This window comes from Puma concolor, chromosome C2, assembly GCF_028749965.1.
Source record: "Puma concolor isolate L17-30 chromosome C2, mPumCon1.1.hap2, whole genome shotgun sequence".
In the NCBI taxonomy this organism is placed as follows: domain Eukaryota; kingdom Metazoa; phylum Chordata; class Mammalia; order Carnivora; family Felidae; genus Puma; species Puma concolor.
Window position 1 is genome coordinate 19,589,638 of NC_141675.1, and position 15,079 is coordinate 19,604,716.

Sequence of the window (15,079 nt, forward strand, 5' to 3'; positions counted from 1 at the left end):
TATGGGACTTCCCTTACCCACTATGATCTCACTGATTCTATCTTCTCACTGATTCTATCTGAGGTTAGAACAATGATGATAATGATAAAAAATGGTAGCAACTAAATTTTTTAAGTGCCAACTATGAGTCAACACTGCACTAAATGACTTTCATAGAGTACCTTTATTTTTTAAATTAAAAAGAATTTTTTTTAATTTTATTTTTGACAGAGACAGTGAGTGGTGGGGGAGGGGAGGCGGTGGGGCAGAGGGAGGGAGAGAGAGAGACAGAGAGACAGAGACAGAGAGACAGAGACAGAGAGACAGACAGAGACAGAGAGACAGACAGAGACAGAGAGACAGAGAGAGACAGAGAGACAGAGACAGAGAGAGACAGAGACAGAGAGAGACAGAGACAGAGAGAGAGAGACAGAGAGAGAGAGACAGAGAGAGAGAGACAGAGAGAGAGACAGAGAGAGAATCGTAAGCAAGCTGCATGCCCAGTGCAGGCATAACACGGGGTTTGATCCCATGACACTGGGATCTTGACCTGAGCTGAAATGAAGAGTTGGAGGCTCAACTGATGGAGCCACCCAGGCATCCCAGATTATCTCTTTAAACATAATTGTACTCTACTAGTTGGGTACTGACTGTCATTATCCACACTGAGAGGGGAGGAATCCCAGAAAGTGAATTAAGCTGACTGAGGTTGTAGAGGACAAGATGGACTCAAGCTGGACTTGAACTCATGTGGGTGGACGCTGGAGGCAGTGGTCATAGCTATCACATTATCCCTGAGTTCTGAATTCGTGCAGTATATAATCCTTGATGGCATTTTGCTCCATTGCATAGGAGCACAGTAGCTAGGATGAGGCTGAGTGGGCTTTTGCCAGCTCCAGGACCAGCGTTAATGAGAAAATAATGGCAAGTGGTAATGAGTACAAAGCTGGGCTCAACAATGCTGGCTTCTGCTTACTTTGCAATTACAAAGCTTGTTTGAAAATTATAGGCGAAAGTGCTTAGATATAACTGTTCTCTGATGCAGGCAAAATCCCCTCCCATCTAGTTTATAGCATTAATTAGCTTAGGAGGCCCTCTGTGGCTGTAGAATGGGGGATAAAATTCAGCTCAATATCATCCCAAAGAGTGAGTTGGTTAAATCTCAGTTATAACACTGCCAGGTTTTTAAGAGTATTTGAGGTGAAACTTTGAAGAACAAATCACTGGGGTTATTCAGGGACATCTTGTGTTTTCCTACTTGTGCTGTTTGATCACCATCCTCTCCCTTACCACCCCATCATGATCACTATCACCATCGTCATCTATATGTAACTTTGTACTAGCAAGTTGACTTCACAAATGCAGGAATAGAATAATGCTTGACATATAGTAAATACTCAAATGTTTGTTAAATAATGTGAACTAAGGGGGGGTGTTGAGCACCTCTTCTGTGGTGAGCAGTGTGTGAAGTTCTGTGCCTTCAAGGTGACATTTAATCATCCTCACCACCCTATGAATGGGTCCTATTATCCCCGTTGTACAAATGAAGAAACTGAGGCAGAGAAATTAAGCCACTTGCTCAGGTTCACCCAGCTATTGAGTGGGAAAATTGGGACTTGGCCCCAGGCCTGTTGGACTTCTAGACCCCATGATGCTCTATTACCCAGTATCATCACCGTCCAGACCACTTTTTTTCATCTCATAGTTCTTTTAGAAAGTACAGCTTATACTCAGTTGAAACTGGCTCCCATGAAGAAAAACGAAGGCCAGCAGTATTAGTTTGAAGGAAGAACCAGACGAAAGCAGCACTACCTCTGTGTTTTAAAAGCTTTTACAATTTCTTCTCTGAGAGTGATCTGCCTTGATAAATACTAGCAGTAGCTTAAAATCTCCCTCTTGGGCATCATTCCAATGCTGTTTCTGAGAAATTTTCCTGTGAAAGGAAATCAGTAATGGTGAACTCCTTTGGGAAGATTTTCCACATGCAGAACATTTTCAGAGTAGGAAGTCTCAGAAATGCAGACAGGAAACTGTCTCCTAAAAAATGCAGCCTGGAAGGGCACTTGGGTGGCTCAGTCAGTTAAGTGTCTGACTTCCACTCAGGTCATGATCTCGTGGCTCCTGAATTCAAGCCCCATCTAAAGGTCTGTGCTGACAGCTCAGAGCCTGGAGCTTGCTTCAGATTCTGTGTCTCCCTCTCTCTGCCCCTTCCCTGCTCTCAAAAATAAACAAACATTAAAAATAATTTTTTTAATGTAGCCTGGAGAAGCTGCTTGAGGTGCTGTTTGAGGACACATGAAATCAATCTCACTGCATCCCTTTCACTATAGCCATGGTCACACGGATCTGGACTTCGTTTTCTCCTGTGATATTAAACTCTTGGGCTCATATATATCTAAGCGATGTCTGGTTTTGGAAGGGCAGCTAAGCTGCTTTATCTCACCCAGTTATAAAGGATTTGTAGGTAATAGGGAAATGTTTCTATGTAATCATAGCGGCTGTTAACCCAGTTAGCTAGGGAACTCTGGCTTCCTCAGGACCCTATTACAACTTGGCATCCTTTGCATTTTGGTTTCACAGAGATGCTCTTACTTCCTGAAACTGTCTTATGAGTGTGGAAGTTTATGAGGATTGCTGAAACTGTAGAACATAAGGAACCATGTGGCCTTAGGACTTCTCATAGTGCCTGATTCACTGTACTTCCTCAATAAACTTGTGTCAAGCCAGCAAATGAATAAAAAAAATGAATAAATGAATAAACAGGGACCATTTCCCTGAATGGCAACTGGTCAACCAACTAGTTTTTTCTCTGTCTTGAATAACTTAAATGTGTGCTCTGAGGAAAGTCACAAAGACAATAGTAAGAAGTAAAAATACACATGCTGTCTCTTCCCATGCATTTATGCTATTCCCACAGGTATAAAATAGGTTGGACAGAAATTTTCTGAGCCTCTCATTTATTTATTTATTTATTTATTTTTTTAAATTTTTTTTTTCAACGTTTATTTATTTTTGGGACAGAGAGAGACAGAGCATGAACGGGGGAGGGGCAGAGAGAGAGGGAGACACAGAATCGGAAACAGGCTCCAGGCTCTGAGCCATCAGCCCAGAGCCCGACGCGGGGCTCGAACTCACGGACCGCGAGATCGTGACCTGGCTGAAGTCGGACGCTTAACCGACTGCGCCACCCAGGCGCCCCATCTGAGCCTCTCATTTAAATTATATTTAGATTATCAAAAAAGGAAGAAAGTTTATATTATGCAGGAAAAGGACACCCTCAGTTGTCCGAGCCTGGGGTTATGTGCAATGAATGATACGTAAAGAACAAAACCTACTCGTTTGTTCCTCAGTCATCATTATCTACCTTCTCTAATGGTGACTGTCTGACATTTAATCATCCATCTGGAATCTTGTAGCTCACTGAATTTTGTAGAGTTCCAGATGCTACCTCTCACTGATGGTGTCATTTTTCTTGATTGAAATAGTGGAAATTATAATTAATTACTTTTTATTGTTAAGTTTTTGTTGAATTAGCTATCTCCTATCTCCTACCAAATCTAAACGTTCCAGGGTCAATCACTGGGCCCCTGTTGTTCACTGTTTGTTCACATGCCCGGCACTGGGTCTGGCACTTGGTAGGTTCCCCTAGAAGCAGAAACTGAAGTGGGGATTCTGAGAAGGTGAGTTTTGAAGGAGTATTCTCTGCAGAAAGGGAGTGAGGGAAGGACCTAAGCAAGGCCTCAGCTGAAGATAAGATGCATCCAGATCCCGTGGGCTGGTTACACCATAGAATTAGGACTACCTTAAACCCTTGGTATCCTCATGTTATTCTTAGGCTCTGTGATTCCCCTAGGGATGAGATTTGCATAGCCTTCTGAACAAAACCATTCCTTTACTGCTGAGAGCAATTCTTTAATACTTTGACAAGGACTTTGGGGACAAAAGTGCAATGCTAGACATCTCTGTTTTATCTTTCTTTATGCTACTGGCTACATTCTGCTTGTTCATGACTTTTCCTGCTGGCTTTTTTTTTCTGTTTCTTGGATTCTGTTTTTTTTGTCCTACACTATTGACCAATTTGACTTAACTACATTGCTTTTCCTTCAATCATGACTTCTATTTACTTCTTGCTATGGTCTTTGTGACTTTCCTTAGAGCACACATTTAAATTCTTCAAGACAGAGAAAAAAACTAGTTGGTTGACCAGTTGCCATCCAGGGAAATGGTCCCTGTTTATTCATTTATTCATTTTTGTATTCATTTGCTGGTTTGACACAAGTTTATTGAGTAACTACAGTGAATCTGGCACTATGATAAATGCTAAGGCTACGGTGATGAACAAAACCAAATGTGATCCTTGCCTTCATAGGGTGTAGAGTTTCGTGGGCAGGATTCTAGTATCTGGACCTGTGCCTGAGGCACACACTGTTAAGAAGAAGATTGTGGATGAGGCTCAGGAACTGTGATGTCTCAGACATACCCTTAGCATCTAGTAGGTGGCTTGTGTGGTCTTTCTATAACAGTGTGATCCTAGATATTTTGTATTGGTTTGGTATCTGCCTCACCCTGTCCCTTTCTCTCAAGTCTTCTTGTATGATTCCAATTTGCTCACTCTTCCCCACCCTCATTCCAGGAAGGATGGATGCTGTGAGTGTTGCCTTTGCTTTGCTTTAAAGCAGGGGTTACAATGTCACAAACCCAGGTAATCCTTCCGGAAGATTTGAAAACAAAACCATAAATAATTATTTTAAATGCACTTTTAGTCACCAAAGGGATAAAATGAGTTTGCATAACTTAGGGCTCTGTAATGGAGTTTTTCATATAATAGAGTTGAAACCAACAAAGAATTTTTTTTAAAGGATCATTATATACTGACAGCTTGGTGTGAAATGTGAATTATGTTAGTGATTGATTATAGAATGGTTGTGTGGTTTATGCTTTTTTTTTTTTTTTTTTAATAGTGGAGGTAGCCTCTCCATTATATAGCTTTTGGCTGTCTTATCAGTAAAACATACACACATACACACACACACACACACACACACACGGAAATCAACTCTTACATCTAGAGACTGACTTTTCAGCCCAGTAAATGCATAGCTTGGTTCCTAGATATCTTTTACTAAAAGTTTTCAGTTATTTGTGCTTTAAATTATGTGTCTACTCTTTACTCTCAACACCAACATTGTTTACCTTTTTCTATGATTTTTTTTGAGAAGGCAGTGGAGCATCAGAGTATATTCCAAATTTTTAACTAGAGGCATATTATTATGAGGAAACTTTATATTCCACACTTAAGAAAATTCTTCATTAAAATTGTGTTGCTCAGCATGAATGTATTTAATCCATGCTGAAAAGGTAATTTTTTTCTTCAAATTTTTATTTAAATTTTGTTAGTTAACATATAGAGTAATGCTGTTGTTGGGAGTAGAATTTAGTGATTCATCACTTACATGTAACACCCAGTGCTCATCACAATAAGTGCCCTCCTTCATACCCATCACCCATTTAGTCCATTCCTCGCCTACCTCCCTCCATCAACTCTCAGTTTTTTCTCTATCATAAAGAGTATCTTAACTTTGTTGTAAATTAAGAAAAAAAGTCTTTTAAGTTTGTTTTCCTCTCTCTCTCTCTTATTTTTCCCCTTCCCATATGTTTATATGTTTTGTTTCTTACAGTCCGCATATGAGTGAAATCATACGGTATTTGTCTTTCTCTCATAATATTTGTCTTTCTCATAATAAATTGTAGCTCCATCCACATTGTTGCAAATGACAAGATTTCATTCCTTTTGATGGCTGAGGAATATTCTATTATATATACCACAACTTCTTTATCCATTCTTCAGTCAATGGACACGTGAGCTCTTTCCATAGTTGGCTATTGTTGACAATGTTGCTATAAATATCAGGGTATATGTGCCCCTTTGAATCTGTATTTTTGTATCTTCTGGGTAAATGCCTAGTAATGTAATTGCTGTATTGTAGGGTATTTCTATATTTAACTTTCTGAGGGACCTTCATACTAGTTGGCAGAGTGGCTGCACCAGTTTGCATTCCCACCAACAGTACAAGAGGGTTTGAAACGGTAATTCTTCTGAGTGAACTTAATTTGGAACTGGTAAGACAATGAAAGTCATTAATTTAATCTACATTTCAGGAAAAGTATTTGAGTAAATAATTATCAAATTGTATCCAAATTGTATCCTAAACCAATCAGCAGGGTTTAATAACTGGCATAGCAGAATTTTTTTTTTTAACAGAAAGGTGGGTCATACCAAATAGAAATCTTAAACAAATTAATTGTATGTGATACAGGGCACTGTGCACATTCATGTTTCTAGAGTTTGAGAGAGTTTCCAAGCCAAGTAACTCTTCTTCAGTTTAGATTTTAATATCATTAACTTGGTATCATATTTCATAGGGAAAATGTGATTTAGATTGTTCTTACTAAGCCTAAATGACTAAGTGGTTATGGAACAACCTTTAATTAATCTATGTAAAACTTGCTTTTACTTTATAGGCTCACCTTTTATTAGGGCTGAATGCTAGTCCTGATAATGCTACAGATCAGTTGTTTGACCTTGGGCAATTATTTTGGTTCTTTTGGGCCTCAGTTTCCCCATATGTCAGACGCATGTGCTGTACAGAGGAGTAGTTTTGAAATTCTGTTGAGAATAAGGATCATCTAGCGAGCTTGTTAGAATGCAGTTTGCTGGGTCCTCCTCCCACAGATCATAATCTACTAGATTTGACGGTATACCTCTGGTTTCTGACTAGTGTCTGTGCCCATAACGCTGCCGCCTCTCCTGAGAGTAGGGATAAACTGCTGGTGCAGCACCAATCCTCCCCTTGCACATGATGTTCTTACTATTTATTATCCACTCAAGGAAAGGGCTCCTGAAATTAAACTTTTAACCCTCATGTACCATCATTTTCCCCTCCCTCTCCATACATTGATAGACACAACACACTAATATGTTCTTGTTTCTTGTATGTTAAAACGGTCCCTCCGGATTTCACTACCCTTCTCATTACCAAACCATTTCTTGTCTTTCTTTTTTTTTCTAATTTTTTAATGTTTTTTTTTTAATTTATTATTTTGAGAAAGAGAGACAGAACATGAGTAGGGGAGGGGCAGAGAGAGAGGGAGACACAGAATCCAAAGTAGGCTTCAGGCTCTGAGCTGTGAGCACAGAGCCTGATGTGGCGGTTGAACCCACGAACCGTGAGATCATGACCTGAGCCAAAGTCAGACACTCAATCGACTGAGCCACCCAGGCACCCTACTTTCCTTTCCTTTACTGCTATAATACATTCATCATAGATACTTCACTTCAGACCGTTTTTATTCTTTTTCTACCTTGAGAACTGCACCAAGAGTAATACTGTTTTATTTACATCTAATAATGGCAAGAATAGCTAATATGGATTGAGTGCTTGTTAGAGTCCAGGACTTTCTGACTGTCTGCCTCTGGCATTCCTTTAATGCACACAGCACTTTTAGGAAGTTAGTATTTTCCTTTGGCCTTTGACTCTTTAATTATGTCCTCAGGTTAATAGTTTAGTCTTGAAGATCAGCCTAAATACATTTTTTTCAAGTTTCAAAATAAAGTCCCATTGGAATTTAGACTGAGATTGTGCTAAACTCATTTATGTTGAGAACAATGGCATCGTTATGATATCAAGTCTTACCACCCAAGAACCTCTATTAACCTAATTCTTACCTCCTTTTTAAAAAAAAAAGGTTTCATTTTTTTCAAAGTAGTTCTAGGTTTACAGTAAAGTTGAGCAGAAGGTACAGCTTCCCACACTATCTACATCAAAATACTACATTTTTTTATGAATGATGAACCTATAGTGATACATCATTATCACCCAAAGTTCAGTATACATTAGAGTTTACTCTTGGTGTTTTTATTCTGTAGGTCTTAACAAATCTATAATGACATCTACCCACCATTAAATTATCATACGGAATAGTTTTACTGCCTAAAAAATCTTCTGTGCTCTTCTATTACTCCCTCCTTCCCTCCAGGTCCTGGCAACCACTTACACTTTTGCTGTCTCTGTAGTTTGGCCTTTCCCAGAATTTATGTATTTGGAGTCATATGGTATGTAGCCTCTTCAAATAGCTTTCTTTCATTTAATAATAGGTATTTCAGTTTCCTCCATGACATTTCATGGATTTATAGTTCATTCCTTTTTAGTGCGGAATTATTTTCCATTGTCTGCATATACCACAGTTTATTTATCCATTCACTTCTGAAGGACATCTCTCTTGCTTCCAAGTTTATGGCAATTACAAATAAAGCTTCTATAAATATGTTCGCACGTTCTTGTGTGGACACATTTTTTCAACTTATTTGAGTATTTCCTTGGTATTTACTAAGGAGAATGATTACTGGATCATGTGTTAGAATATGTTTAATTTTGTAAGAAACTGCCAAGCTATCTTCCAGAGTGGCTGTACCATCTTGCATTCTCATGAGCAGTGAATGAGAGGTCCCTTCGCTTCATGTCTTCACCATCATTTGGTGGTGTTAGTGTTCTGGATTTGGCCATTCTAATAGGTGTGTGTAGTGATGCCACATTGTAGTTTTAATTTACAACTCCTTAATGACATATCATGTAGAACGTCTCTTCATACACTTACGAATCCCCATTTAATTACTTTTGTTAAGGCTATGTAGTTTTTTCCATGTTGGCTCTGCATAACTCCTATTATATTTTGTGGTTGACTGTTTTTCCAAAGATGGTTGCAATATTATATATTATTCCATATACTTTTGTAAATCTGGCTGTTTCCCCATCAAGAGGTAGAGTCCAGTTTGGGTGGGTTTGTGGCTTACTTGTAACCAACAGAATGCAGTGGCAACGATGCTTGGTGACTTCTAAGGATAATCCATAAGAGGCTTTTCCTTTCCATGAAAGACTAGGCTGTGATGCACCTTTTTTTTCCCTTCCTTTTTTTTTTTAAGCTGGAATACTCACTCGTAAGGCCTTCAGCTGCCTTGAGGCTGCCATTTTGTGACTCCAAAGTAGCATATGGAGAAACTGACTGTAGAAGCCCCCAGACTCTAACAAAAAAGTATCAACCCTCAGCTGCTTCCATGCCCTCATATGTCAGCTCCAGTCACTATCTGACTGCAGACTCAAGCGATATCCTGATTAAAACCTTCCATTTGGGATCTTTTTGAATGCCAGACCCTAAGACATCATGAAACATAGTGAAATAATTGTTCTTTTTGTAGGCCACCAAGTTTCAGGGTGATTTATTACATAGCAGTAGATACCTAGAACAAATTTATTCTTAAATTATTACCTTAAATTTTAAATTGCTATTGTGAAATTTTTAAAAATGAACCTTTCTATTTATTTTTGTCTCTATGGTCATTCTTGTAATTTTGTGTCTCATGCAACATGTGCATTTGTACATTAGAAGATGTAATACCTCCAAACTACTTTTTCATTTGCTGAATTTGGGCTTTCATCTCTCAACTAATGAACACATAATTTAAGCTATTATTTATGGTGACCTGTGTACTAACAGTTACTAGTTGAGTTTTGGTGGTTTGGATACTTTGGTGTCTATATTTGAATATTATTTTTTATAATAAATTGTATGTAAAAATGAATGGACAAAATGAAAAATAAAAAAGCTAATACTTAAGATAAGAAGCACAGGTCTCCTAAAATTAGTTATAATCGAGGCAAAAGTGGAAATACTCATTTGTGCCCAAAATCTCAAACAAGCTTCAAATGAGTATTCATTGTCCGTATGCAATTGCATTCAGTTGTGAAGGAAGTATCCAAAATTAAAACACATAAATGAAATGTTGGAAAAATGATATTAAAGATGGTGTTTGAAAGGTGGGTTGTAACTGGAGGTTTTATAATTATCTTATGGCTCTGGGCTCAGTAAAGCCATTATTATATTCATTTCTAACTAGTACTAGGTGAAATGTTGGTGAAGGTTTTACCAAACAAAGAAGCTTCTGAATCCCTTTGGAAAGAGAGCCCTCACTTGAGATAATGACACAATGATGAGAGAAATTGATGTACAAAAGGAACTAATGAACTTTGACACTGATGAAACCATACAGGAGCCAAGATTTCCTCAGGATCCAGAGGTAGTGAGAAAAATAACTCAGGATCCAGAGGTAGTTTCTAGGGGTAACTGTGAAAATGCATGTAAGCGCTTCATTTTTTTTTTTTTAAACTTTATTAATTTTGATAGAGCAGAGCACATGTGTGTGAGTGCGCAAGTTGGGGGTGAGGGGGTAGAGAAAGAAAGGGAGAGAGAATACCAAGGAAGCAGTGCACTGTCAGCATGGGTGGAGCCTGATTGGGCTCTAACTTACAACCTGGTAGGTCTTGTGCTGAGTCCAAGTCCGAAGTTTAACTGACAGCCATCCAGGCACCCCTAAGGGCTTTATTTAATTGCCTTACTTATTACCTAACTTACTAATGAAACACCTCTACTTACTTAATAGATTCATAAAGATTCTTATGTTCCACGTCTCTCTACTCTAGTGTAGATTCATTGTTTTACATTGGTAGTGTTTTTTAGAAGCACATTATGCAGAACTGTAGGAAGATGTCTGTGAAAGGTATTGATCTTGCATACTAATTTTGTAAACAATTTAAAAAAAAATTTTTTTAACATGTATTTATTTTTGAGACAGAGAGAGACAGAGCATGAACAGGGGAGGGGCAGAGAGAGAGGGAGACACAGAATCTGAAACAGGCTCCAGGCTCTGAGCTGTCAGCACAGAGCCCGACGCGGGGCTCGAACTCACAGACCGTGAGATCATGACCTGAGCGGAAGTCGGATGCTTAACCGACCAAGCCACCCAGGCGCCCCAACACTTTTTTTTAAAGATACACCTTACTGTTTTAATTATTTTAAAATAGATAATCTTAGGTTTTCCAAATAAACAATCATATCATTCATAAATTAAAATTTTATTTCTTTGTTTTAATATTTATATTCTTATTTTTTAATTTCCTATCTAAGTGTGTTGGCTAGCATTACAGAAAATGCCAGTAGGGATGATGAGCATCTTTATCTTGTTCCTGATTTCAGTTTCTAGGCATTCACAATTAATCATACATTATTTCTTAATTTTGAGAAATTTGAAAGCTGTATTTTACACAATCCTATTATAGAAGTAAACATGTATCCATTAACACATAATTGAGGACATTGAGAAATGGAAGCTGAGTTTTATCAAATACCTTTTTTGACATGACATTGAAATAGTCACAGTTGCTTTCTTTGAACTATTATGCATCAAGGCTTATATATTAAAGTAAAACAGAGATACAGATGATTTGCTAATTATTTCTTTGCTTTATAATTTTCATACTTGGAATTTAGCAATATTTAGCCATGTGAAATAAAGACTAGGCAGATGGCATTGCTTCATTTGATGGGTGAAGCCTCCTCTGTAGGCTAACACTTGATGGAAGACCCATCGAGTCGCTGCCCTTCCCAAGAATGGCTGTATAGATAAGGAAGGGATAAGGCTTGCAGGTAGGTTAGTATAGTAAAAGAAGTGTGAGCTGTTATTTGTCATTTGATTTTAGCTAATGCCAAGGATTTTAGTGCTCATTTAACAGACCTATGCCCATCATGAAATAGACAAAATATGAATTCCTTTAAAATACCTTGGAATTTTGTCAAAAGTGGTTATTACGAAAACCCTGAAAAAAGGCAATAAATAAAAATGTGTAAATTATTCTTGATTTCCTCTCTAAGATGTCTGTGGAAGCAGAGTATCAAGGGCTGGGGAAAAAAGAATAAATACAATTTGGGATAGGACAGTTGATGTAAGCTCTTAATGATGTGGGAGGAAGTCTGAGATCCAAAGATTCTACCATATTCAACTAAGTACTCTACATGAACTTCCAGGGATAATATTACATCTTTTGATTATGAGGCTAAAATTGTATCAAGACGAACAAAGAAGCGTTATTGAATAGATTTAATGTTGAACAACATAAATCCCAGAGAGGCTATGTTTTCTCTAAAACTGCCTCTAATAAGGATATGTTTGAAAATCTGAGTATAAGTATGCAAATAGATGTGTTTGCATTGTCAAGTGTGAATAACGCTAATGCCGAGGTGCTATCCCTAGCTGTAAAATTAATTGTTTGCAAATGTTAAGCCTATTAAGTGAGGTTTATTTACCTCAAATAATAGTGATTTTAAAAAATGATGCAAGATTGCCTGACACATCAAATGTATAACAGGCTATTTCTTTCCTGAATGAAAATGAATGGCCTTACAAAGTGGAAAGTTAAAAATTTTTAAAGAAAATAATTTCATATAATTTCTTGAAAGTAGACTCCAACAAGCAAAAAAAGAGACTAGAATAAAGTCCTGAGAAAATGATTTTAAAACTTGAGTAGGGAAGGAATGGAAAGTTCTTATAATCCTAAAAATTAAAATAGTCCCCCCCCCCCCATCAGCAGAGGATACATTTCAAGACCCCTAGTGGATGCCTGAAATCACAGAAGTACAGAACTCCTAGATACACTATGATTTTCCATTACATAATACCTGTGATAAAGTTTAATTTATAAATAAGGCACCATAAGAGATAAACAACAGTAGCTATTAATAAAATAAAATAATTAAAATAATACACCATACTAAAAATTACATGGATGTGATCTTTCTCTCAAAATATCTTAATGTACTATACTCTTCTTTTTGTTTAAATTTTTAAAAAATGTTTAAATGTGTTTTTAAATGTTAGTTTAAATGTTTATTTATTTTTGAGACAGAGAGAGACAGAGCATGAGCATGGGAGGGGCAGAGAGAGAGGGAGACACAGAATCTGAAGCAGGCTCCAGGCTCTGAGCTGTCAACACAGAGCCCGACACGGGGCTTGAACTCAAGCACCGCGAGATCATGACCTGAGCTGAAGTCGGATGCCTAACCGACTGAGCCACCCAGGAGCCCCTGTACTCTTCTTCTTGTAATGATATGAGATAATAAAATGTCTACATGATGAAATGAATTGAGGTAGATGACATAGCTATTGTGACTTAGTGTTAGGCTACAAATGACCTTCCGACTATTGTCTAAAAGAGGATCACCTGCTTCCAGACCACTGTTGACTGCAGGTAACTGAAATCATAAAAGTAGAATTGTGGTTAAGGGAAAGCTATTGTAGCTCTAAAAAGCTTTCAGGTGAGGCTCATGCTCATGATGGGGAGACAGCACATTGAAAACTACTGGCCTGAACAATAAAGATGTTTTAAATTGCATGAAATTCTGGGACAGGGCAGCTGCAGGGATGCAGAATTAAGCAATTCAAAGATTCTCAAGTTAGCCTCACCAAGCAATCTCCTATCATGGTTACAGGATAGCTGCTATGGTACAATGTACTTGACGAAGAGTGTCAGGGCACTTGGGTGGCTCAGTCGTTTAAGTGTTGGACTTCAGCTGAAGACATGATCTCATGATTTGGTTAGTGAGTTCGAGCCCCACATCGAGTTCTCTGCTGTCAGAACAGAGCCTGCTTTGGATCCTCTGTCCCCTTCTCTCTGCCCTCCTGGACTCACTCTCTCAAAGATAAATAAACATTAAGAGAAAAAAAAAGTTAAGAATTCCCAGTGAAAGCAGAGGGACCATCTCTTCTGGTGTGCTTTTCTTTTTAATTCATGGGAAACTTCCTCAATGTCCCTTGCAGACCACTGTTGACCACAAATGCATCATATATACCCAGCTCTTAGCCAGTCACTAGCAAGCGGAATGGGATTACTATACTAGATTTGGATGAATGAAGATTTAGCTCTGAGTGGAAGATGGGAGCTCATTGCCAAGTGGAGGAAGGTGAATAGCCCAAACATAATCATGACTTGGTCAGCAAGGGAGATATGGATAAGGAGTTTGGATTGGCACTGACAGCATCTATTCCACTACACATTTAAGACCTTGTACAGCTTAGCTTCATAACCATGTAAGTGCAGTAATAAGAAATATGACCCTAAGTGCTTCTATCTGCTACCTAGTAAGCATCTCAGTTTTGTGGAGTATTCCATCCTGCAGTGGTTCAATGTAAGTAGACTGTTCTTAGAAGGGTGTAACTGGCTCCAAAGAGGTACGTTGCCTTTCCTCAGGTGGAAATGGATCCCATTAGAAATGTTTAAAATGACATCCCGCCTAATTTGTTAGGACTAATGATTCTAAGTGTTGATTTTCTTGCCAAACGAACATTAGAAGAGGTTCTGCTTGCTTGACAAACTGGGTGACAACACAGCCTTTAAGAAGGACTCCTAGAGGCAAGACTGTTCTACATCCTTTCCCCACCCTCTTTGGTTCTTTTCCTTGCCCTCTTTGTGTTTCCAGACATAACAAAAAGACTGTAAATTTGGATGTTAGGATCTGAGGAAATCCCAACCATACTTTGAAGGAGAAAATTAGAGACAAATTCAATATGTCTATTGCAGATCCGTTTGTCCATGAATTCCTATGACTGTCTTTGAGAGATGGGGGAACTGGTTTCCGTCTCTGTGTCAGGTGATGTGAAGCCCATAGTGGACAAAGCAAATAAATTCTGGGCCCTTAGAGATGATACCTTAGCCCTGGTGAATTAGTAAGCTGTAAAGAAATAATTAAGAATTAATGTATATCTATTCCATTATATCGATTACCTCTTTCTAGATAAAATTTAATTGTAAGTTTATATTATTTTTAATATAGCGTATTGAACTGGCTCACAAATTTCCTGAGAGTGAGATCCAGCACACCACTGGGTACATGATACACAAGGAGGTAGGCCAGAGGTACAGCATCGACAGGACCTCCACTTGATTCAGGTTTCTGCTGCTGAAATGAGGGAGGGTTCTAAATATATGTCAGTTCTATGCACTGGAGCCCATGTCAGAAGGTCTGTTTCTGTCAGACCCCAGGCTGGCCCTGTGCTTCCATGGCTCTGAGTATCCTAAGTGAAATCAACTGTAACTCAAGTTCTAAAATTGCACGACAGGTGACCATATCAAACCCTCCTTAACCCCTCTCCCCAGTGTGTACACACTCCTCTGAGCCGAGGCCACACCACACAGTCCTGTGGTCCCATTTATTG